The sequence below is a fragment of the Pelodiscus sinensis genome, chromosome 2 (genome assembly GCF_049634645.1).
Source record: "Pelodiscus sinensis isolate JC-2024 chromosome 2, ASM4963464v1, whole genome shotgun sequence".
Lineage (NCBI taxonomy): Eukaryota > Metazoa > Chordata > Testudines > Trionychidae > Pelodiscus > Pelodiscus sinensis.
In genome coordinates, this window is record NC_134712.1 from 192062174 (window position 1) to 192085368 (window position 23195).

Consider the following 23195-nt stretch of genomic DNA (forward strand, 5'->3'; position numbering starts at 1 on the left):
GGAACATACCACTGCACTTAAAATGCTATATGTATATGAGTGACAATGGGGGTGGTTTTACAGGATTGGGATGAAGAACAGGGATTAAGACTGGGAGTCGAGTGGAGAACGGAGCAACTGGGACCGGGCTGAGGATAAACTGGAAGGATCAGAGGTGGAAGTGTCTGATACCACTAAAGCAATGGCGGGCAACCCGCAGCCCTCAGGCCACACATGGCCCATTAGGGTAAATCTGCTGGCGGGCTGCAAGACATTTGCTGACATTGACCATCCACACACATGGCCCTCACAGTTCCTAGTGGCCATGGTTCGCTATTTCCATCCATTGAGAGCAGCAAGAAGCAGTAGACCACAGGGACATGCTGGCTATCCTTTCCCACATCTCCCATTGTCTTGCAGCCTGCCAGTGGATTACCCTGATGGTATGCATGCACAGACTGCAGGGTGCTCACCACTGCACTAAAGCAACCATCCAATAGAATCTAGAATAGGTCCTTGTGTTCCTGAGTCTCAGTATCCTTCTGAAGTCAGCAAACAGCTGTGAAAACCCTGCCAATATGTTTGTCTCATTTTTCCAGTGTTGTGCCCACACAGACGGTGATAACCTATTAGTCTGTTAGCTCAGGTGATAGCCGTCTGTACAATGGACCTAAAGGCTCCAATCCTGTTAAGGAATGCTTTGTGGGTCAATATGAAATTTCTGTGAATGCATGTTTTAAATCAATAATCTGAGGAAATTACAACTACCTAGAAGAATATTAAGAGGGCAAAGGCAAAGCATTCAAAACCTTTGAGTTAGGAACGACCTGAATTAAGGCTGCCTTTGGGCATATGCATTCTGATACAGTCTTTAATTCACAATCACATACAGCTCCTTCCACAGGACCCATGCCTCATTCTGAGCACAGAATGGACAATTCTCAGGGGCTGCATCAGAGCTAATGAAGCATTTGTTGCAGAAGCTGGAAGGTGGGTAATGAATAATGCACAGGATTGCAGAAAGAGAAAGAGTAGTCTCATAGCTAAGGTAATTGAATGCTGCTCTGAAGAAGTGGATTCTATCCCTGCCTCTGCCAGAGTTCCTATGTGATAGTTCTGGTTATCCAACTCAAAACACCTGAAGTCTGATTTAGAAAAGTGCTAAGCACTCACAGCTGCAACTGAACTCAGTCAGACTTGTGCTCTGAATAAATAAAGTGCTATAAAATGGTGAGTTCTTTGGGGGGGGAAATCAGACTACAGGCATCTCAAATTGAAACTCAAAATTAGTGTTCACTTTGGACAGTAAAATCACTGTGTCTGGGGCTCCCCTCTGTGACAATGAGAGTGATAATACCACTTTATTTTAAGGGCTTTTGTGAGAATAAATGCATTAATGTTCCAAAGCACTCAGGTGATGCCATGATGAGTGCCATGGAAAAGTCCATGAAAAAATAAATAAACAGGGATTCCCAACAACTATCAATGTTTAGCCATCTTTTTTACATATATTGTACACACTACATTATGTTTTATCAGAAAAAAAATAATCAAATGTATCTGCTTTATTTTTGCACATCGCTATTATCTGTTTTTACAAAGCTGATGTTTTGCCCCCAAAGCAAAATGACCATTCTTCCCCCATCCCCTGCACCTTATCTATCACCTAAAGAATGAAGGAGAACATTCCTTTCACGTTTACATCAAAGTTCCTGGCACTCCATGGAATAAAGACTTGCTCCCTTTAGATTTTTCAGGCTATCCACATTTATTATAAGCAATGCACTTAAAGCTTCTGAATTTTAGTTCTGCTTTCTTATTTCCAACTATTAGGCCAATCAGATTCTTCAACATCAACATTATATAAAAGCAGTTATTTCCACAATTCACCAATTTCATTGGTCAGATTTTCTTTCTGACTTTATTCAAAATAATAACAAATTTCTTCATTTTCTTCAAATCCATAAATATTTCTGTTTTGTTATCATAGGCAACCTTTAATTGACCTGGGTAATGTATGTCCTTTCCTTTGAATACACTGATGTGATTCATTAGTATCCAGAGCATTGGTAGCTGATTTCTGTACTAAAAACTGGAACCACTTTCTTTCTTGCCAGTTGTAAAATCTTTTTTCTATCTATGTATCTCAGAAATTAATTATTATTGCCCAAGGCCTTTTGCATTCTTTGGTTTTAGTTGCTATGAGTGATGAATTTATTCATCTTCAGAATGATTTTAAAAGAATTTACTAATCAGTGAATGTTGAACTCAAAAAGGGTTGGTTCTGATCCTTGAAAGGCTGGGTCTTATAACATTTCCTTTTTTTCTACACTCCCTTCCAATCCAACTTGATTGCTTCGTTCTTCTCTGATCCAGTCTTCCAATCCAATTCAATCTTCACAAATCCCAACATGTCTCAGAGTTCAAACTGACACTTGATAGGCATTCTTATTTTTGGTAGTTATACATCAGGCAGATCTTAAGTCTCATTTGCTGTGATAGTCTCTGGAGCACATGATTTCTTCAGTTCTTAGGAAATTCTACATCTTTCCTATCAGAGATGCTACAGAATATATGCCATTACCCAAGAGTCCAAGGGAGCTCCATAATGTATAATATCTGAAGAAAATAGACAGCTAAAGAAAAGAGTAAGTGCACAACATAAGAAGACCTCACATTCGTATATGCTTAGAATGTCGTATATGCATAAATGTCTTAGAAATGTACAGACACAAAAGTAAAGATGCAGTCAAAGCTCAGAAGACTTTTACCTAAATATATGCACTGGTCAACATAGAGGAAGGAAATTGCAAGAGTCCTGATGAAAGGAAGACAAGGATATTAATATGAACATTTTTAGTCTAACTAAAACTGTGGCATTGATATTGTTCAAGATATAGGCTATAAATTGTGGGGCTTTCCCATAAAGAAAGAGCAATTACCTACTTCCAATCTGATTTTATATTAGGATAGAACAAAAATAAAGTCTTCCTAAGAAAGTACCGTGCATTTGTTTCCTGTGCATAACCTGCAGCAACTCTGAAAAGAAGATGTCTGCTATCTATGCATACTATCTAAGTTGTTCAATTTAAAAACACACAGATAAAAGGTGTCAGTTTCAGAATTATATGCTACACATAACTAAGTCAAATATACTAAGGGTTCTCTTGTGCCATGTATATTACACTCTCCCCCTTATTTCATATTTTAGATTTGTATGAGGTCATTACAAAAATGTACAAAGTCCCCTATTCCTACAGGCATCTGTTCCCCATTTGAGGAATCATATATTCCTTTTCCTGGAATTGTATATTTTCAACCTCATGGACTGAAACAGCTTCAAGAGTTATTTCAACACAGCGAGGCACTATTCCTCAGATACCAATATAAGTTAAGGATTGGCAATTAAGAATTTAGGAAGCAAAACCTAAGTATGAAGCACCATAAGGAATTGTTTTACAATACAGAAACCTTTATCCAATATGGTCATTCTAACATGGCTCTTGGTTCTTTGCAAGAGAAGCGGGTTGTTTTGTAAATATAGACACAAATGGGGCATACTCAAACAATAATTCTTGACAGAGTTGTGACATATGCTGTTAGAATACAGTGGGAGTTGTCTGACAAAGAGAAGGTGAGCAACAGCACCTTCTTGAGTTACAGCACTATATTGGCATTATAAAACATCCTTATTGTAAAGAGAAATGCAATATTTGCACGGGGGGAGATTGGTCACTGAAAACGTACAAATTTACAGTCAAGTAATGCATTTTTTATGTTGCCTCTAATGCTCATAGCCCATGAGCTGAAGGCTCTCAGAGTGCATCTACACAGCACCCAAAACTCAAAAAAAAGATACACAACTTGCGCTATGCAAATTGAGTAGCTTTTTTTGAGTTTATTTCAAAACAGCTTATTTCATCATTTGGCACTGTCTACACAGTGCCAAATTCTGAAATACAGCGCTATTTCGAGTCAACCCTTGAGCCTTGTAGAAAGAGGTTTACAGGGATGGTGAAATAGCGCATCCAGTATATTTTGAAATAGCAGATGCGTTCAAAAGATGTGGGTAGCTATTTTGGGGTACCTCTGGTATCCCGAAATAACTTTGCTGTGTAGACATACCCAGAGTGTACACAGCTTGTTTCAGAAACAATGAAAGGTGACATCTTAAATCTCAAAAATGGAGCAAATGTTTTAAATAAGGGAATAGTCAGTGCACAAGAAAATAATCCATTTTACTAGTGGTTACTCAGAGATTATTTTTAGCATCACTCTTACACAATGAGATATGTAACATGACAACTGACATTCATTATAGGGTCCAAACTCCCATTGATTTTAATGGGAGTAGGATTTGGCCCAAACTGACAGTTTTTATTTATTTTTGTTAGGCAGAAGCTAAGAATCTGTGCTTAACAATGTTCTTGGGTAAATAAAGTATGTTTTCATTTTTAATCTCTTTGCTTGTTATCTGGCACCAGGCAATTGTATTCTTTTTCTCAACTCCACTGGAGCCCATAATAAAAATCTTTCTTATAAAGTGAACCTGAATTCATTGACATTCGAGAACAGTCTCAGGGAACAGCAATGAAGTATGCTGAATTGTCACTTAACTAGCACACCTGAAAGAATGTTGGCTGGAACATTTATCAACCCTGCCAATAGATGGTGGCATATTTTGCTCATTGACACTTTTTCTATGGCTCTGCAGAAGTGAAAACAATGCTCCTCTTGGAGAATTGTTTCTTATTCTTTTTTCATTTAGTCTCCGAGACAAGTTCTAGTCATAAAACATGCAGAGGCTGGTGAATCTACTAGTTTAGCTAGAGTGAGCACTATTTCTTGCCTGGAAGAAAACATTTTTGCTATAAGAAATGTGGGTTTTATATTTCATTCTGTATGGCTACGTCTAGATTGCATCCCTTTTTCGTAAAAGGGATGCAAATTAGACATATCGCAATTGCTAATGAAGCGGGGATTTAAATCTCCCCCGCTTCATTAGCATAAAAATGGCTGCCGCTTTTTTGTTGGCTCAGAGCTTTGCCGGAAAAAAGCACCAGTCTAGACGCGGATCTTTCAGAAAGGTCGAATCTAATATGGATGATTTTGTACCGCTCGATTTTCTACCACTCGATTTTGCGAAGTCGAAGGTCTGTGTCCTCACTGCGGGGAAGAATCAAATGTTGTCTGAATCTCCAATTAGGGAGCCTACCATTGACTCAGAAAGTGAGGCATCATGGGCAGCTTTACATTCTCAGCTATGCTCATGGTGTCTGCTGAGTCCAAAACTCTGCAGCAGGTAGTTAGGAGCTCATGTCACCAATGTCCCAGAAAGCACTCGGCTAGTCCCTTCCCCCCTTTGCATGAGATAAAGGGAAGGCCCGGTTGCCCATGCAGATGCCATAGAAGCGTGAGCATGGAGCCTGGTTGGCAGGAAAGCACTGTCATGCTCATGTAAGTCATGATGTATCTAATGGCACTGTACTTTGGCAGCGTATGCAGGTCGCTCCATTAGTAAGAGGATAAACATGAGGCTCAGCATGTCATGGAGGCCCTGCTAAGGTAAGGCCTGGTGCTCATATTACATAAGAACAGCCATACTTGGCCAGACCAAAGGTCCCTCTATCCCAGGATCCTATCTTCCAAAACTGGCCACTACCAGATGCCCCAGAGGAAGTGAACAGAACAATGAATCAACAAGTATTTCGTCTCCTGTCACTCATTCCTGGCTTCTGACAGAGACTAGGGACATCATCCCTATCCATCCTGGCTAATCGTCATTGATGGACCTAACCTCCGTGAATTTATCTAGATCTTTCTTGAACCCTGTTAAAGCCCTGGTGTTCACAACATCCTCTGGCAAGGAGTTCCACTGGCCAATGACCTGATGTGTGAAGAAAAACTTCCTTTTGTTTGTTTTATATCTGCTACCTATTAATTTCATTTGGTGACCCCTGGTTCTTATCTTATGGGAACAAGCAAATAACTTTTCCTTATTCACTTTTTCCATACCAGTCATGATTCTATAGACCACTATCATATCCCCCCTTAGTCTCCTCTTTTCTAAGATGAAAATTCCCAGTCTTTTTAATCTCTTTTTATATGGGACCCATTCCAAACCCCTACTCATTTTTGTTGCCCTTTTCTGAACCTTTTCCCATAGCAATATATCTTTTTTGAGATGAGGTGACCACATCTGTATGCAGTATTCAAGATGTGGGCGTACCATGATTTTATATAGATGCAATAAGCAGGGGCGGTCTGTGAGCCTAGGCAGACTTGGCGGTCACGTAGGGCACCGCCAGCCCGGGTCGCCCGATGATGACGTCATGGGGCGCCCAGGTGCCCGATGATTATGTCATAGCCATTGATGGCCGTGCAGGCAGGGGCACTGATTGCACCTTCCGCTTGGGGCGCCAGCTGCCACAGTCGGCCGCGGGCCTCTCCTGGCAATAAGTTATACTCTGCCTTATTCTCTATCCCTTTTTTAATTATTCCTAACACTCCGTTTGCATTTTTGACTGCTGCTGCACATTGAATGGATGTTTTCAGAGAACTCTCCACAATGACTCCAAGATCTCTTTCGAATAGTTGTAGCTAAGTTAGTCCCCACCATATTGTATGTATAGCTGGGATTATTTTTTCCAATGTGCATTACTTTACATTTATCAACACTAAATTTCATTTGCCATTTTGTTGCCCAGTCACTTAATCTCACTTTTGTGAGATCTTTTTGAAGCTCATCACAATCTGCAGGATGAGGAGGGCACTAGCCAGCCAGCGATTGATGAGAGCCAGCAGCTGTTCTTTTAAATTCTTGTAAAATCATCAGTACACAAGAAATTCTTTTCATTTTAACAAAACTGTATAATGGGTTTTTTTTAAATAAAAAAACATATAACATTGTAATGCATTTCTGCATAGAAATTGCATGATTTGTTCAACAACACCAGTATATAGCTTCTTAGCTTTCCACTGTCAGCTGTAGTGAAAAGCTCTAATAGCAAAGGCCTGCTTAATTTTGTTTCAGAAGTCATTAGCCAGTCTCGTAAGTGACTGGGAGTATGCATATTCTCTACACCCCACATGAAAGTGGATCTCGATACTGGTGTATCTGAAAATCATATAGACAAATCCAAACAGACATACAGATCTGAAAGACAATGAGTTTATCAAGAATCCAGTCTTTATTGAGTAGTGCACCAGCACCTGCAAACTGACGCAGATTATGCAAAGCAACATGTGTGAGAATCTATGTAGGTCATTGTTGCATATGTAGGTATGTGTAGGAGGTATAGGCCCAGATACAAATGATAAGCATATGTCTAGCAGTTTTATGTATATGTTGGTCAGCCAACCTGTCAAGTGAAGAAAAAAAAACTATAGCAGCATGGTTAAAAAAGTCTTGAGAAAACTTGCAAAAACCCCAGGTGTTGCATATTTAGGTTACCACACTATCTATTTAGGGTTCTGTGATCTCTGTAAGTATGGTTGAGCTGTAGGTGTGTGTAGGCTGTAGCCTGCGTAAATCACAGGCATAACTCCAAGCCTTGGTGTATTTCACAGACTTAGTGCAACCTAGCGTTCTGCACTCCGAGATATATAATCTCGGCAAGCAAATAATATATTCTCTGTACAACTTTTGTTACCACATACAACCGGTGGCATAAGTGCATGTTGTACCGCAGATGTGAGATAATGCCTGAAGCACGCAGTCATGTCAGAAATGCGGGAAAAGTTCTTCGTTTGAGATGCGATGTAATATCGAAGATTATGTGGTGTACCAGTTCACCCTCTACCACTCAACAAGCTCAAGTAATACCTGGCATCATCTCTTCTCTGTGCTGAAACATTTCTTCCCTTAAAAACTATCATAAATTTCATATTGGAAGTAGACATTTTTTCACAAATGGGGTCTTTTTTTTATAATGGAGATTGCCTATCTCCTAGAACTGGAAAGGACCTTGAAAGGTCATTGAGTTTAATCCCCTGCTATCACAGCAGGATCAAGTACCATCCCTAACAAATTTTTGCCCCAAATCCCTAAATTGCTTCCACAAGGGTTGAATTTATAATCCTGGGTTTAATAGAGCCATGCTCAAACCACTGAGCTATCCCTTTCCTCACCTGGTGAAAACACAAATCTTTTTGAATTATTCTTATATACACACAACAAGAGGACCTGGCCCATCATTTTACCCCATTTTGCTGCCTATGGCTACGTCTACACTGGCATGATTTTCCGGAAATGCTTTTAACGGAAAAGTTTTCCGTTAAAAGCATTTTCAGAAAAGCGCGTCTAGATTGGCAGGACGCTTTTCCGCAAAAAGTGCTTTTGTGGAAAAGCGTCCATGGCCAATCTAGAGGCGCTTTTCCACAAAAAAGCCCTGATCACCATTTTCGTGATCGGGGCTTTTTTGCGGAAAACAAATCTCTGCTGTCTACACTGGCCCTTTTGCGCAAAAGTTTTTCAGAAAAAGACTTTTGCCCAAATGGGAGCAGCATAGTATTTCCACAAAAGCACTGACAATCTTACATGAGATCGTCAGTGCTTTTGCGGAAATTCAAGAGGCCAGTGTAGACAGCTGGCAAGTTTTTCCGCAAAAGCAGATGATTTTGTGGAAAAACTTGCCAGTCTAGACACAGCCTATATGTCTTTGGAATGGAATAATTTAAATTTGCTTCTAGATGTATGCTCATGGCTCCCAATGACTTCAATCCCATATCACACCTGAAGGCAAAATGTGGTTAGGTAGATCAGAACAAATTAGCCAAGTCTTGCTTTTATTTAACAGTTATTACTACTAGTTATGACTCGAAGATTTATCCAGCATTGCTCAGGTCCTTAATTCAAACAACATTTGCTTTTCTTCATTTAAATTGTTGCTGTAGGGTGGGGCCTGGGATGAGGGGTTTGGTAAGCAGGCTGCCCTGGGGAGAGAGGACAACCCTCAGCCCTCTCTCCCTGCAGCAGCTTGGGGCCAGGTGAAAAGTGCCTGCCCACGGCTGCTGCAGCTGCAGTGGGCACAGCTAACGGACAGGATCATGTTCCCAGGCTAGGGTACAGACAGACACACGGACAAACGGACACACAAACAGACAGAAATATATAGGAGATAGCTGTTCCTTTCTCTACCCGTGCCCATGGCTGGCCCAGTGGTGTTATAGTTGTCCTAGTCTCCATCTCTGGCCCCTTGCTGTTCTCCTGTGGTCATTACACAGTATAATTGCCCCACAGATCAGACTCCCCCCTTTCCATTTTATGAGAAACAATTGAATTTGAGGCAGATCCCTTTGTCCTGGCACAAGCAAACCCCGATCTTGCTTTAAATGAACTCACAGATGGACGGACACACAGATAGACAGACACACAAACTCTTTAAAATATATAGTAGATAACAATGGACCAAATCCAGAGATCTTTACTCACATTTTTAGATTCCTTATGCGTGAAAGCTGATAAGACTCCTTGTTAATCTTGCTGTCATTGTTGAGAGTACAAAACTAAAACTGTATTGAGAGTGGGCTGGAAAAAATATTAATTTCTAGGCAGTATAGGCATGACCAGTTCTATCATTTGTATGCTTTTATTTTAAGAGAATGGTATCTATACTGCATTTACTTTTGTTCTGTTGTGCCACTCCCAGTGGCTTTAGCTAGGGGCAGTATATAACATTATTGGACCAAACAAAGTGGTCCCTGCAGTCATTCCTTATTTAGGAAAGTGTGGGGTTCTGTATAGCAGAATTAGAGTGAATGCAGTCACCTAAAATATAATCAAAAGTACAAATGAGGGGGTTACAATTTTTAAAAGGCAACGAGAGGGGTGCAAGGGAAGGCAATAAATCTAGGGCCTACCAAGGTCATTTTTAGCAGGAGCTTTAAGCTAAACGAATAAACTTTCAAGTGTTTTAACAAGTGAGAAGGGACAAAGAGAGAATGACTTCAGTGGGAAGAGAGAGCCTCACTTGTTTCACTCACCGCAGTAAATGGGTTATCAACTGAAAATGTCATATGCAATGGTGGGATCTTTAAACAGCAGGTGGTGTGTGAACACAGATGTCAGTACCAAGCTTAAGAAGCAGGTCTAAAATGTAGCACAACTGTCACTCATAATGCCTTTAAAAATGCAATTTCAGAGACAGTGTTTCTGTTTACAGGCATTATTGTAAAGCATGCTGGGTGGATAGAATAAGATTTCAGTAGCTTAAGTCAGTGAACAACTAGGTTTCTGCACTCTGAACAAGCTGTAAGTGACGGAACAACTCTAATAAGACTTTGAGCAGAAAGAATTACCATTACTGAGCCTCCTAGCCATGAAGGGAACTGATACTCTTGCAAGATTATCCGGGGGTAAATTATGACACAGCATCTGGAGATTGCACACCATTTCCATACCCTATTTGACATATTTCTTTCCATGGAGAGGGCACAGTTCAAAAGTTACACCAAGATTCTCCATGTAGCTTGCACCATATAAGCAAATTTCCTAAAGAAACCCACATAGGGTTGTTCAGATGCAAGTAAGAGAACAACTCATCTACTACTAAACCATAGGTCCCAAATGACCAAAACACAATTTATTCACAGTGTTTCTTAAGTGACCTGTTGCCTTTAGGCTTCCTGCCACTTAACTGTTCCCTTATTATTTGCAATATTATAGTTTAATATTTTATTACCAACATTTTCATGCTTGGGTGAAGGATACTTCTAAAATTCAGGCTGCTTTCATTTCAGATGCTTAAATATGGATTTAGGTCACTAATTTTGGGTACCTCACATCTGAAATTTATTGCCTGCACTAATATTATTAGAAGACAAGGCACTGGGAAATTGGGTCAGAAACTCTTACACTTAGTCATTTTTTTCTTGACGATCTACCATCGGACAACTCTGTTTGAAGTCCAAAGCAGTTATGTGTATATATCTTTGGGCAGAATTTGACCCTTACATGTAATAATGATGTGCTGGGGCCTGGAAAGCTCAGAGAAATAGTAATAACTACCAACCTTCCACATCGTGATAAAGAGTTCAAATATTGTCCAAGTTGGTAGTTTCCTGTTGGTTTGTTTGGTGGTCTCGTTCTAATTCCCAATGAGTATGTACATAAGTCACCAAAAGAAATCCAACACAAGACGTCATGATTGATATTAAAAGACATCTTTTCTCATTCTCAACTAGAAGGCTCAGTTATGTAAAGGCCAAGAAATCAAGCTTATTCCAAAAGTTAGTGCATCCTACTTTAAAAAAGTGTGTCTAAGTTCCATGTCCACAATCTGTGCTGTACCAGTCCTATGGATCAAAAGAAACATTTTCTGGGATGCCAATCTGACATTCTTCATAAGCACTAAATACAGCTAATTTTTTTAAAAAAAATATCATTTACTTCCAGCCCCCATTCACAATATTGGAGTTATTATTAAATAGTTAAAAGATGGGGACCCTTCATTTATCAGAGCATTCTGAATGTTAATTCCATACAACACAGCTTTCATATGTGAGTTTTGAAAAATATTGGGGAAAAAAATAATTAAAATTGGTAGCCTCAGGTTTATAGCAAGTTATAATAAGTGTTTGGCATGGAGAAAACATTCCAGAGTTCTAGGAAGTTAGTTATTGGATTGGTTACTATTATGCCTCATTTTTTAAAAAGAGATATCATTTCTGGCATCAGCCATTTAGGACTTCATGGCAAAAACTAGAAAATTTAAGGAAAGATTAATATTAAATATAGAAAAATATATCTAGCTTTACCATTATTTAGTAAACCAAACAATCAGTAAACTGAGGTTTGCTAACTATAAGAAGATATGGCACTTCCACATAATAATCCAAAGATCTCAAAGCACTTTCTGAGCATTAATAAATTAAGCAACACAACATTTGTGGGAGCTAAGAAAATAGCTATGCCCATTTTACTATAAAAAGGGATCCCAATTAAAAACATAATGCAACATGGTTTCAAAATTTTATGGCTAAGCTTTGCAATACTGAAGTGCCAATGTCTATCATTATAGAATATCATAAGGCATTGGTTGCTGTTATTTTGTTTTCATGAAAAAAAAAAACACAGAAGCTAGGTATCTGGCCTCCTTGGCAGAAGAAAAATACAATTCAGATCTCTTGATTCTTAGGCTAGTCACACAGTCATTCTTACTACCTTAATTTTTGGGCCTAATTTGGCCCTTATGTATATATGACTAAATCCCAGAGAAGTCAATGAAAATGTGCACGTGGATCTGCAGGCAGAATTTCAAAGAAATCTCACAAATTATAAATACAAGATGCTCCTTTCTATGTTAATTTACAAATACTCAGGAAAAAAAATGCATTTTTCTTTTAGCATTTGATATGTATGTGAGGAGGGAAAAGGTTGTCTTTTGTCTCTGGTCTAGGTAACTCTATTTAAATGCATATAGTAACTGTAGAACTAGATACATATTTCTGTTCTTTGGGCTGTAGGTATTTGAGTCAGACATTAAAGTGATCAAGTTGTTTTAAGGTTCTGAGCTTGTTTAAACTATCACTCAGAGAAACAAGTCATAATTGATCAACACTACTGTACAAAATGAACATTCTGAAATTCTTTACAAGTCTACAATTTTTGGTAGAATAACATGGACATTTTAAAATACTAAATCATCTTGCATTTCTTTTTAAATTGAAGTTTCTCATTGCAGGCACTTGTGTTGGTACTCTTCTTTTTTCTTTTTTCCTTTTTCCTTTTCTTCTTTTAATAATGGGAATGAATTCTGAACACACAGCACTTCCATTTCTAAATCAGAATTTACTGAGGGACCTACTGAAATAGATAAGATGATCCTTTTTAAATAGAGGCTAATTTGGTAGGAAAAATCATAATGAAATAGTTAAATACAAGATGAAAGGGTCAGCTGCTTGCAAGATTAAATATTAACTGATTCTTATTTTATCCTGGCCTACACAATGGAAATTTACAGCAATGCTGTAGAATTTAGGTGTCTGTAAAACTCTGGGCCAAATTATTTCACACATAACTTTACTGACTTGACTGAAATTATACTAGGGATACATTTGGCCCAATGGGCTTTTGAAATGATCTGAATAGTATACTGCAAATAACACAGTGCCACTTAGTGGCAAGAAAAATGTTTTCAATATGTGTGAGACAAAGAAACAAGCATACAAATGATTTTCCAGTGTTGTTTGTGTTTGAAATTCTAAAACTATCTTCTCACAGTTTCCAGTAATGCTATATGCATTGTCTAACATAAAATCTGACAGAACATCTCCAAAGAAGGACTGAAGGACAGCCCTCTCTGTAATTAATGCAACAATAATAACATGTCCTGCACACTTTATCCTCAAATTATGCTCCCTTTTTAAAAGGTTAGAATACCTAATACAATGTAAAAGTCATAAATATCTTTCAGCTATTTGTACTTCATATATTTTAGCGGTATAATTTGTAAGTATGAAAATCTGCCTCCCAAAAAAAAAGAGCAACTTTTATTTAAAATACTTACATGACTAGAGAGAGAGTTATGTGCTCTTAACAGTTTTAAGAGGTGATATATAACTCACTATTTCAATAGTTTTCTCTCTCTTACAAAATATGAGATAAAGACAAAAGTGTCTTTTCAGCTGAAATGGTGCTCAGAGTTTCATACAACATGAACCAACAAAAGATGTCATAACTCTTAATTCTGTACCTGGAGCCCAATACAGATTCCACCAATGCCAATGGCAAAAATCTATTTTCAGGTATCAGGAAAAGCAGGCCCCTAATTTCCTCTGCCTTCAGAAATGTGGCAGGGTATCAAGGATACATTTTTGTGATAATATTTTGCTTGTTTATAAACACTCTTTATTCCACCAAGGCTTATTTTCTCTGATTAGGTTAAACAACTCTTTAACAATCATTTAGCTGCCATTCATTCTTTAATCATTCTCGTTATGGAAACATTAGTAGTAATTCTACAGTGAAGTTTGTGCTCAGATTTGTACTTCAAATAAGATCAAAACTTAATACTTAAAATAAAATTCCTCTCAATAAATTTAGTCTCCAAATTTGGCCCAAACTAAATTTCCTATGCAGTTATTTTCAGTGACATCTTTACTGAGCTTTGCACAGCAAACATTTTTAAATGATCCTAAGACATGTTGCACCATTGATAATTCATTTCTTTAATTTGTTTTTAACTTCATCATAGCCCCTATACATTCCAAAACCTCCCTCGCTTGTTATCCTAACATTCATCTCTACTCCCTGTAGGACTAGGTTTATCCCTCGTTTTAAAAATGGCAAACTGAAGCATAGAGAGAAAACCAAAAAAAACCCACCCAAACCTCTGTGGAGAGACCAAATATGAAATATTTCAGGGCTAACAAAAGTAGAAACAGCAGTTTCTAACCTTCCTTTAGAATAAATTATAGCAGATACCTGCCAGCAACAGTAGGACTTCCTCTAAACATCTTCATTTTTTTTCTCTCCTCTCTTCTGCCCAGAGAAGTCTATCCCTTATAGTACCTGTTGACAAACCATCTGTGGGATCCTGAATTCCTCTCACCGGCCCACTAACTTTATTCCTTTTAACAGCACAGCTCAATATCCAAGCCCAGTACACAAGTTGTAATTAGTGAACCAGACCCTCAATTGATGTACATTGCAATAGTACCTCTTCAATAGAACTGTGCCAATTTCTACCAGTAGTCCAAACAGCTCCCTATACCGGCACTTACTGCTACCATCATTTTACCCACTAGCTCCATCCCTTCACCTATCAAAGGCCTTCTTACTGTAACACTGTCATTGTGGTTGTACACTGCCTAAATCTAAGTGAAGAGTGATGAATTTTATGATACCCAGTAGTGATTTTTTTTAAAAGTATTTTCGCTATGCCCCAATTCCCTTCCATTTGATGGAGAAAACCTTTACCAAGGTAGTGTACTATAATCAGAGCATTACAGAATTAAATAGCATTGCATCTAGTCACTTTCACAGTTTATTTGGACTATGGGGAAATTCAAACCATGAGTCAGGAAGGAATGTGTGTTATATAGAACTTACAGGACCAATTCTTCAGCAAGAGTAAATAATATAATGCCACACCATCTGAAGATCTAGTCTTACAGCTCTCAATCAGAATTGCTTTCTGGGAGAAAAGAGAATATTTCAAGTCTTACAGCTCTCAATCAGAATTGCTTTCTGGGAGAAAAGAGAATATTTCAAAACTGCTTCTACATTAGCTACCATTGTGACGGTCTTTCTATAAACAGTGTTTTCTGTAAACTAAAATACAGTAATCCCTCTATAAAAAGGAGAAAAGGTACTGATTTCTTTAAAAAAACTCTTGTTAAAGAATAATTAAGAAGTTAGAAACTCTAATGTTATATACAATCATTGTAGAGGTTTTCATCCCCCAAATCTAAAACCTTTCCACACACCATTTGGGTAATTTATTATAATATTACAGTAAATGAAATATGATGTTCTTTGGTAAAATATTAAATCAGTTAATCTACTAGATGTGAGTTTGATTAATGGTCTGTCTCAAAAACCATTTTAGTCAGAAAAGTTTGAATAAGGTAAAGTGAATAAAGTTGTGTGTTGGTAAAATAATAAACTGAAGATTTAAAGAATAATTTATTCCACTGGTTTACTACAATAAACACATGTTTACAGGAGATTTAATATTTTGCTCATCTTTTAAGAAATCATACACTAAGTTACATTAGTACAAGATGGGGAGTGGAGTTTCACACCACAAATTAATTTGGCTCTCTGTGATTAAAATCACTTTGTTTGGGGACGTCCATATACGTGAGCTGAAGGAAACATGGTTATATTGAATATGATGGTAATAATTTACTATAAATTATTATTATATTAATTGCCAATTATTATTTTAACCTTCCCTTAGTGCTGAAATAGCTCTTTGGGATAACACTGATAATTTTATGTCACATTCACTCTGAAATAAGAATACCCACACAGATGTTTTCACAAATGTAACTAAATTTAATTTAAGAGCGGCAAGTTTTATTCTCTCAAGTAGACATCCCTTTAGAGACATGCTTCCCACAACAGGAGAGGAAGGAGTTCTTTCTTATGGGACTATATGATTGCATGCTTAGTGGTAACCTTCCTCATACTCTTTGGATTGAGGAGGGCAGTTGTACTGCCTGGAAAATGCTGAAGAGAAGATGGAAATGGCCACCTGACACCTTTCCACCAGATAGGCTGATAAAGCACAAGAAACAGGGAGGTGGCCCTTGAAAGTGGTAATCATACCTGGATGGGTCAGGGATAGTGTAATTAGGATGTTGTGTTGGAGACAGAGGATCATAGAAATGAGACCTTTTAAATGAGCATATATGTTGTTTCAACATCAGTGCCTCAAAAACAAAACCATGGGGTTTTGAACCTCATTTGAGCCTCCAACCACCGGTTCTTCAAAAATTATTTCAGAAACTGGTGTTGGACAAGATCTACTAAAAGTTGAACCTCTGTAAACTGGGACTTTCTGATTCAGCAACATCAATGGAGGGCTGGTGGCTGGCTTCTCGCAGCTGGGCTACTTGGAGTGACTCAGATGGGCTTCCTGGTGTGGCTGTAGCCCATGGAGTCCCTGGCAGGACCAGGAGCCCAGCGTACTGGAAACTGGGTTGGAGCTGGGCTTCCCAGCTTAGCAGGGAAGTGGGGGGTGGGAGAAATGGCAGGGCAGCAGGGCTGGTGACAGGAGGCAAGGAGCTGGTCAGTATCTAGTCCAGGGCTGGGGCAGGGGACTGGTAAAGGGGGGAGGCAAATATGACCTCCCCTGCTTCAGCAAAATCCCTCATCTGGGACTAGTCAGTACCGAGCATGCTGGACCAGGGAGGTCCAACCTGTACTCATTGAGACCTTGCAGGATATTTGATACTGTAAAGTGTATGCATATCTATACTACAGTCAGACATAATACCAAACCTAGTCACATGCTTTATGCCTAGATTGCCTTCTATTTGCCTTAAAAACTGGGAAATTCTGCTAGTACTAAAATTTTCAGCTCCTTTATTGCAAGTGGCAGGGTCTCCTGCTTTTGGAGAAGAAATCCAGAATTCTCCATCTAAGGTTAACCCTGAAGACCTCTCTAGTTACAAAGCACTGAATTTATAGTAAAGTATTCCATGAAGTTACAGCAGGACGGTCAGCAAAGAAGGGCAGAACTAGTGGAAACTGATGGAAGAAAGGATGAAAAGGGACAGGATGGGTGTCACTGGATATAGAGTAAGACAACTAGGAAGAGATTACTGGGAGAGAAAAGCACAGTAAGGGTAGCTGAGCAGAGAAAGATAAAGAAAAATTTGGTTGGGAGGAATCATGAGGGGCAGGAGAAAAGGTTTCCAATTTTAGATGGATTTCAAGTATACAAACTGTGAGGGGGTGACAAACTAAACCTTGACTATTTGAGCTTTGCCCTTTACTTCATCAGTTTTATAATATGAAACACATCCTTTCAAAAAAAAATACCACCCCAGAGTATGTTGTCTCCAGTCTGATGTTCCAGTCCTGGAGAATCAGCATTTATTATTACTTCTATTGCACTGCAACCAATCAAGGCTCACGATCCCACTACTGGGCACTTTACAGTGAAAAGAGCAGAGTACACAAAATATCACTAGTGGGTGAGACAAACAAATGTGAATGGGAAGCTAAAGAAGGAAGGATAGTGTAACAGTAAAGCAAGTAAAGTATATTACATAAGTCTTCACACACTAACTGTCTTGTCATTTGTCAACTGGTAATGCTTTTTTGGAAAAGTAACAGAAATGATTCTAAAGGAGAGATATGAAAGAGGATAAAGTGGAAGCTTTTCTGGAAAATACAACCATCAATAAGGGCATTGAATTATTCATGTTGTCTGCGTCTAGACTGGCAAGTTTTTCCGCAAAATCGTCTGGCAAGTTTTTCCGCAAAAGCAATTGCTTTTGCGGAAAAACTTGCCAGCTGTCTACACTGGCCGCTTGAATTTCTGCAAGAACACTGACGATCTAATGTAAGATTGTCAGTGTTCTTGCGCAAATACTATGCTGCTCCCACACGGGAAAAGGCCCTCTTGCGCAAATGCTTTTGCGCAAGAGGGCCAGTGTAGACAGCTAAAAACTGTTTTGCGCAAAAAAGCCCCAATGGTGAAAATGGCGATTGGGGCTTTCTTGCCCAAAGCCACATCTAGATTGCCACAATGGTTTTCCGCAAAAAGTGCTTTTGCGCAAAAGCGTCCGTGCCAATCTAGACGCTCTTTTCCGCAAATACTTTTAACGGAAAACTTTTCCATTAAAAGCATTTGCGGAAAATTATGCCAGTCTAGACGTAGCCGTTGTGTCAGCACAACAGTGTCTGGCACTTCATTAATGTTCATCAGGTACCCAAGTGTTTGCAGGCTGGTCTCATGTCATTCTTAGAAAAGAATGGGACACACGTGTGGGGGATGATTTTCAAAAGCTTAATGTTGGCCTAGCTCTGCTCCCACTGAAATCCATTTACTTCAGTAGCAACTGAGTCAGGCCATTACTGAGTGCTTTTGAACATCATAACCTTGTGCTCACATGTTGCTTCATCACACACTCATATATTGAGATAAGAGATACAGAACATTAATTTAGCAGAGAAAGCCACAACCACACCCTAAATTAGGTAAGTAGACTTGTGCCTTTCTCATGTACAGTTTTTAATTTGAAGGGACTCTTCTTTGTTTGCAGATATTGGTAAATTAAACATAAAACATGCTAGATTTTAGTTCTTGTGTTAGTCAACAGAATGTGTAATTTAAGTTGTATAATTATAGAGTGACTGAGCAGGTTTCATGGTACCAGGCCAGGTCAGTTGAAATGTCTTTAAATCTTAACTGAAGCAAAACAGAGAGAAGATCAAAGCTTAGCTTTCAAGTTACAATTATAAATATAAAATGAGGAGTTTTTAATACTGCAGATACCAGGTTTGCATACAGCATTAGCCATTTTCCAGTACATTTCCATTAGTAATGTCTTTGCTGATTAGTTTTTTTTCTAAATTAGCATGTTTATCCATTAGCATATCAATATTGCTGCCAACCATCCTCTTAATTTTTAATTCTTGTTACAATTTTTTTTTAAAAAAATTGCCAATAAAAGCAAGCTTTTTCTTGTAGCCTTAATTAACTCCAGTACAATTTTGTTTTGTTTTCCCCTTTTTTAATAATAGTGTGTAATATTTACTCAGATTACAGATTTGCCTCTCTCAAAAACACCAGTCTCTTGAATAATCAAAAACCTCACATTTTTCAGCTTGGCATCAACATAAAGGAGAGTGATTCTAAGTGCGGAGATGATTTCGAGAAAGTTTTAATAAAAAAGAGAAATCTCATCACAACTTAATTTTTTTTAAAAGTGATTCCCAAAGATAATCTCACAAGGAAAACTGAAAATGTGAAGAGGTGAGGAATAAGCCAGGGGAGAGGATCATATGGTTATATCTAGATGCCTTATTCTAATCTCACTTATTCCACTTTTTTTTTTTTTAAACTAAGGCATATCCACTGACTTTAGTGACAGTTTCTCCTGATTTATACTTTTGTACAGAGAGGAGAATCAGGACAAATTCTTCTAAAAGTTTTTCTTCTCTCATTTTTCCTATCACGTATAATTCTCTTCATTGCTTTGACATGTTCAATTACCTAAATTTAAAGTCAGTCACAGCAGAATAGCTAACACTATGTTTAACAAAAGTATACAGGGAGCAAGTTAGAATATAAAAATGCAGCAATGCCAATTTCTACTGTCTACACTGTTATTCAGGACAGATACTCTTGTCTGACATAATTAAATCTTGATGGTAATTATTTCTGCTGATTCCTGGTAGACTGCTGTTAAAGATATGCTTATCCACTTTCATATGCACTATCTTATTAAACTAAATGCACTCTAGTAATTATAAAGCTGCATGTTTTAAATTTGGGGTTTTCTAAAAGTCTTTACAAAATAAGAAGATAAAGCCCTCCCTAAAATGATCCCTTGTGAGTACAAGCCACAAGAGTGCAGACAGTATGTGAAATCTTAACACCTGCATAGAGCAAGTTATGTGTAGTGGTGAGGGTTTTATATATATATATATATATATATATATATATATATATATATATATATATAGTATTATTCAGTAAGGTTGGCAGATGGCAAATCAGTTGACCCCTTTACGTATTACCTTGTAGGAGATGAAATAGGTGTGATAAAAAAAGGTCAGCTTTCATTGCTCAATGCTGTAATATTAACAAACTTCCACATGATGGTCTCGTTAATTTATTTAATATAAAACAGGTATTTAACCCTGCTTTGTTTTATTTTATTTGGCAGTGGAGAGATGGAACATTTAAGATAACTGCCATGCCAGTATCTTCAATATTTACTTTTTCCTACAAGGGGCAAGCAAGCCTATCAAATCATGATCACAAATAAAAATGAAGTCTGAAACAAACACTGAATCTGAATATACTCTGAATTATTTCAATAGTTCATTATCAGGATGGGTTAAAAATAAGATCAGATAAGGTCTGTTTTAAATGACTCAATAATATCATTAAAGTGGCTCCTTAAACTTTTCCAGTATTCATATCTAGGAACAAAATATTTTCATAATACAAGTACGTTTACCATGAGCAAATGTTTAAACAAAAGAACTAGGGATCTTAATGAAACATCCTCAGGAAAATGTTTAAACTTTGCCCTTAAGTTTACTTTGTTCACTAATAGCCTTCTATTTCTAGTCACGAATAAGAAGGGTAGGTTCAATGTGTTAATAAGAAAAAAGTAATAATATTTAATTAATTCTGGCTGAACACACATGGTTTAATATACTTGGAAATATCATTCCATCACATGATATGATAATTTAATGGAACTTTTTTATTTAAATTGCTGGCAAGTTTATGAAATTATAAAGCAAATAGGCCATGCACTTGGGTGTAATTGACTGTATAAATGTGTTTTATACTATAGTGTTGGCAAATTAGCCAATCCCTGTCACAGAATCAATTATTATCTAGCTGTATTCCAAACACAATAGCAGAAATAAAGCATTTTTAGAAAAAAAAACACAATGATTTTTAATCTTACATTGTGCATCTTCAAGTCAGACAACAAACATTCATAGCCGGTACAATAATCTTAAAATAATGCCACAGCAAAATGAGTTCACAACTAAAGATTCCTTAAGTGAAGATAGCAATTTTGTTTGTATTTGTCTTTTCCTCTTCAGATCAGCAAAATATATAATAAATATTTTAATGAGACAAAGGATACAAGGCCAGGCTAGTAGGCTAAATTTTTCAAAGCCTGTTATGGATACACAATTTTCACTGACATTCAAACCCCACCTGTCTTGGAGCAGAAATTATTGGGTATATTCTAAATGTTTTTATTATGGAGAAAAGTCAGGGTACATCCTCACTGCAGTGGGAAGATGCATTTCCCAACATAGGTTGATCAGGCTAGGGTGATCACAAAACCTGTGTGGTCACAGCAGGTACTAAAAATACCTGTGTAGACAGTGACTCAGGCTAGCTGCACTAAATACAGCTCCTTCCGTGATCCTTGGTATGTACTTTGGGGAGATAGCTTTTGCTATCACCCATGCCACCAGGATCACAGTGCTATTTTTAACATGCTAACTCAAACAGTGCTAGTGCCTGTACATTCACCTGAGCAGAGAATTACACATCCTCATTGGAAAGTAGATATGCTCTCAGAGATACAAGTGAGGTGATCTAAGGAATTTCCAGTCTACAAGCTCAGATCATCCCCTCTATCTCCGTAGGAGGCGCTGCCATAAACATAGTGGGTCTGTGCACAATGAAGAAGGACCTCTGAGCTATATGCCTATGAAACATACAACTTTTTCTCAGAACTCAAACTGGTTCAGCAATTCTAACCTCAGGACCAGGGTGTGGAATTTCATATGGTAAAGACATGGCTGTGGCCAATACACAGAAAAACTCCTCTATGGAGGGCTAAATTTTTGCCAAATATTTTTGGTCGGCCTACTCTGACCACTTTTAAAGGGAACAAACATTGACTAACAGATGACTTGGCACTCATCAAATGACTGAGCTGTTACAGATTTTGCTATGCAATGTCACTTCCAAAATGGACAGCCTCACTGCGATCATCCCATGCATGGCCAGACACTTCTCTTCCGAAAGATTTCCTTTGTGGATGAGGACTGATGTCACATAGAGAGCGATTGTTTTCTAAAAGGTGTTCACCCACAGGTGATACACTGTTGTGTAAATGTAAAAAAAAATGAAGAAAAAAGCAGCAAAACTTCACAGAAACATCTGTTTTCTGAGCCAAAGCAAGAAAAAAAAAACATAGTCCCCAGAGGTCTCACCATCTATTCCCCCAAATATGCTGAACAGTTCTGCACATGGACTTCAGAAAAAAAACTAAGGAGCCACTTACTGCATCTCACCTATTCCAGAAGGAACCACCTCAAACAAGAAATCATCACATGTTCCCTCCCATACACTACAAGGAAATAGATCAGGAAAGTTACCTGGAAATCATGCAAGAAATCAGAAACAAATATCAAAATAACCTGATTACAGCCATCCAACACAAAAGCAAAGAATGGAACCAACTGAAACTACTCCCAACTCATAAAATACCATCTTCTGGAGAAACCGTGGTACCCACAGACACTGCTTAGAGAATACATGACACTTGCACATCATCAGTTTATCAAGACTGAACCTGGATTATCTGTACTCTTTAGTAGACTGAACTTCTGCCCCTCCCCCCAAACTCGATACCATACTAACCTGTGGAAAACTAGAAGAATTTTTCTACTGACTCTGCCTCAAAGAACTATTTCACAACAATGATGATATCACTCGCAATAACCACGTTCCCACCCACAATCCTAAGAAAAATGAATCACCTGACTAGATGCTACAGAGTGCACAAAACCATGCTCTTGATCATTACATTGATTGCTTCAGGAAAATAAATTGACTATGAAATCTTTACCACACATCACATCCAACACAATCACCACAGCTGAGAGGACAACTATACAGCCCTTGAAAGCCAGTTACTAGATAATGATGAAACGGTTTGTCCAGACCATGGGAACAGCCAAATGCCAACTTCTTTAAGGCCACAGTGAAGAAGAATTTCTGGTCAAATACATCACAGAATCAATCAGAGACACATCAATGATA

The 23195-nt window shown here is 38.0% G+C and overlaps 1 long non-coding RNA gene across 1 annotated transcript in view; it reads right to left on the bottom strand.

Annotated features, from left to right (window-relative positions):
- Positions 1–1561: 1561 nt before the first annotated feature.
- Positions 1562–23195, bottom strand: part of LOC142826828 (uncharacterized) — a 70429-nt gene continuing 48795 nt past the window's right edge. Inside the window, exon 3 of the long non-coding RNA XR_012901086.1 lies at positions 1562–2598. This is a non-coding gene — a long non-coding RNA (uncharacterized LOC142826828). The remainder of the gene's footprint in view (positions 2599–23195) is intronic.